This window comes from Chrysochloris asiatica, unplaced genomic scaffold, assembly GCF_000296735.1.
Source record: "Chrysochloris asiatica unplaced genomic scaffold, ChrAsi1.0 scaffold00201, whole genome shotgun sequence".
NCBI lineage: Eukaryota > Metazoa > Chordata > Mammalia > Afrosoricida > Chrysochloridae > Chrysochloris > Chrysochloris asiatica.
The window spans coordinates 30,747-34,860 of NW_006408719.1; positions in this window are offsets into that span (position 1 = coordinate 30,747).

Below are 4,114 nucleotides of genomic sequence, written 5' to 3' on the forward strand. Positions count from 1 at the left end.
TTGTGATAAATGAATCTATAGAAAATAATAGGTGACGGTAGAAATAGGAGTTAAGATTTAAAATTATGTTTTAAGGTTAACCTGACATTTTAGGATGTCAGAAAGATTAAGGTATTTTAACAAGATCATTTGTGTAATACTTCAAAGAAATTGATTATGTATGAGATCATTGTACACTATGAGATTTCAACGGTATATAAGGAGCTGAAAAAAATAAGTAAAATCATCATCATCAGAATTCAGCACAAATCATCGGCTCCGTGTGATTTCTTTGCCAACTCCACATCTCCCTTTGTGAGCCCCCTAATAAATTTATTGGGGCTGGTCCCCGACAGTCAATATTTTCATTTTACTTGGATTCACAGTCAACATCCATGGAAGTAGCAGTCAAGAAATTAAATGACATATTGCATTGGGCAAACATGCTGCAAGAGAACTCTTTTAAAGTGTTAAACAGTAAAGATGTCACTTTGACAGCTAAGGTGTGCCTGACCCAAACCATGGTATTTTCAATCACTTCATATGCATATGAAAGGTAGACAATGAATAAGAAAGACCAAGGAAGAATTGATGCCTTTGAATCATGGTGTTGGTGAATAATTTTGAATATACTATGAACTACCAGAAGAATTTAAAATGAACAAATCAGTAATTTTGCAGAATTCTGTCATGCGGTCTCCAGCATCATTTCTATCACCAAGGTCATATTTTCCAACTACTGGTCCTTCCTCTTTGCTCCCAACCTTTGTATTCGAATCACCTCTAAAAATGACATATTGCCTTAGGTAAATCTGCTGCACAAGACCTTTTTAATGTGTTCAAGAGCAAAGATGTCAGCTTGAGGACTAAGGTGAAACTGACCCAAGCCATGGTATTTTCAATAACCTCATATGCATGCGAAAGCTGGACAGTAAATAAGGAAGACCGCAGAAAATTGATGCTTTTGAGTTATGGTGTTGGAGGAGAATACTGAAAGTGACATGGGCTGCCAAAAGTAAAAACAGATCTGTGTTGGAAGAAGTGCAACCAGAGTGCTCCTTGAAGGCCAGAATGGCCAAACTTCGTCTCTCATACTTCGGACATATTTTAACTGGAGGGATTAGTAACTGGAGAAAGATATCATGTTTAGGAAGGTGGAGGGTCAGAGAAAAAGAGGAAGACCCCCCAGAAAGATGGATTGGCAAAGTGGCAGTATCAATGGGCTCAAGCAATGGCAAGAATTTATTCCGTCTCACGTGCTTTGGACATGCTATTAAGGAAGAGAGGGTATCTCAAAAGGCTATGATGAATTTGATGAACTTGACCTATACTTATGGATGTAATAGCTCAAAATACCAACTGAAAGGGAAGGAGTCTTCACATCAAGTATCAATCCTATCCCCTCTTGATACAAGGTTGATAGGGACGGGCAACTTAGACATTGGCTACCTAAAATGGGGGGAGGGTGCAGCTCTAATGGCATGAAGTGACTAGCTTACATGCTTTCAAGAGGGAGTTTAGTTTCAGAGTGTGCAGGGGAAGGTAGAATCCCCACTGAATAGTTTTCATCTTGTCTAGACAGGTCTGGCAAAAAAGAGACAGGGATGAGATTCTAATGATTCAATAGTGAGTAATTGTTATCATGACTAATTGCAACTGCATTAAGGTAGATGTTTTGTAACAAAAAGAAGGGAGTAGTTAATCTTACATTCCAGGAACAAAGGACCCTAGGACCATCAAGGGAGAAGAGCATGAGCAGAATATGGGACCCTATCCAGAGAAGCAACAACACCAGAGATGGAGACAAAGATGAGGAAATGAGGAAATAGAACAGCTGAGGACTCTCTACTGATGGAAAGAGAAAGGCTGTGTGCTGGTAGCCAGGTGCTGGTGGCCAGGAGTCAGGCTTGCAGAATGTGCCCTTTGGTTGTTTAAATGATTATATATTCCTGAGTGTTTTTGTGTACACCCCCACAAACAAACAAACAAATGGAATAGAAGCAAATACTGTTGAATGATGATGCATGGAGGAGATTTTAATCATTGCAATGAAATGATGAGTGTAAAACCAATGTTCTCCCATGTACACTATCACTCAATTCACAATAACAACTTGAAAAAAAAAAGAAAAAAAGGTTTTTAAACATAAAGGAAGAATTTAATTACAAAACATAAAACAACAACAACAAAAGATTATGATGACTGCTTTTGAAATTCCAAAGGGGTAATCTTGATAGATTTTCTCAAAGGACATGGATGATCAAACGGGCTTATTATTAAAGAGTTTTAAGAAAATTGAAAACTGCATTAGTGAGAGGAATGGTAGCAACGTTGTACTGAGGAATATTTTTTTTGTACATCACAACTCATTCTTCAAGGATAGCAAGGGCTGTTCTCTGAGGATTTCATTGGGAAACCTTATCGCCTCCATCTTACAGCCCTGATCTTGCACCTTCAGACTTCTTTTTGTTCTCCAAACTCAAAGAACATAAAAGGTACAAGATTTGAGTCAAGGATGCCAAAACTACTGTTTTGACATAGTTTATTTCTTCTGAAAAGGGTTAGAAATATGGAAACACTGTCTTCAAAAGTTTATAGACTTATATGGAGGATATGTTGAGAAACCATAGCTTCACATTTTGATAATTTTATTTAATAAAGGGTTCCATAATTTTATAGCAATACTTTTTGACTTACCCTCATATATGTTTTTTTGTTGTTGTTCTTTTCTCATTGCTTTATTTACATGTCCTTGGAGATATTTATCTATTTCTGAGGAAGCCCTTGAGGCTTATTAATGATTTAATTGGCAAAAAGAAATCTCTCAGGGAACAAATATCCAAGCCTGTTTATACCTTTGAACTTCCTACATCCCTTCCTTTGATATCTTGCTTGAATGTGATGATGGACAGTTTAAGCAGCTCAAATAAGTGCCCCCTTTACATTTGCAGAAGTCTAAGTTTGCATATGATGTGTGTATTAGAGTTTAAATTCTAAAGCACTTGGTTTGTGGAAGGCTGTAGTTTACAGTGCAGCCTTACTCCATTTTAAGTGTTAACATTAAGTTTAGACTCCATTTGAGATTTTTCAAACCATTAACCCACAATGTGGCAGTTGTGCTTTCAAGTAGAGTGTGTTTGAAAGTAGAATACAACTACAGGTCCAGCCCAGGAATGGATAGTCTTGTCCTCAGGTTTGCACAGAGAATCAGGGAACTTGCCTGAGTATGTCCTTAATGATTTAGTCTAAATTTGCCACACATTATCTTGCTAAAAGTTGGGGCTCTGGTAACTATGACTCAGGGATGCATGGTCATGAATCATATCCTGAACACTATGCATCCAGGTGATTGAAGTCCCAGAACCAAATTTGTAATCCTTTTCAATCTGCAGTTGTGTACACATCCAAATTATAGTCCTCCTCACCCTCCTTCTGTGACAGTGATCAGTTGATCTGCCTCCAGTCATGATTCTGTGATGATTTCCTGTGATGATTTCCCGGAGTCCTGGTGTGGCGCTGTGGGCTAATGAGTCAGACTGTAAAGTCATTTGAACTGCAAGGTCGGTGGTTCAAGCTCACCAGATGCTCCTTGGAAACCTTATACAGGGTCACTATGGGTCGGAATCGACTTGATGGCACTTCACAACAACAAATAGTTAGCCCCATGGCCATGGATTTTTTTTCTTATTTATTTATTTATTTATTTATTTATTTATTTAACTCTTTACTGTGAATTGGGTGAAGGTGTACAGAACAGATCAGATTTCCATTCAACATACACTTTCTTTCATCTCATTGGTTGCAGTCCCCAAAATGTAACATCACTTACCCTACTTCCTCTATGTTTCTTATTTCCAGTCTTCCTTTCCTAACTCTTCTGAACTTTGTCCTTGGGTAATGATGCCCTTTTGATATCAAATGGTTGATTATTCTAAAGTGTGCCAATCTCTCCAGTGTTATTGTTTCATTTATAGAACTGTCTATTGTTTGACTGGAAACTGAGTTATGAAGGTGAGTTCATTTCCAGACCTAAAGAATGACTAAGGGCCATAGTCTTGGGGTTCCACCAGTATCTATCTGACCAGTAATAATAGTCTTTCTTTTTTTATGATTTTGACTTTTGTTCCACATTCTT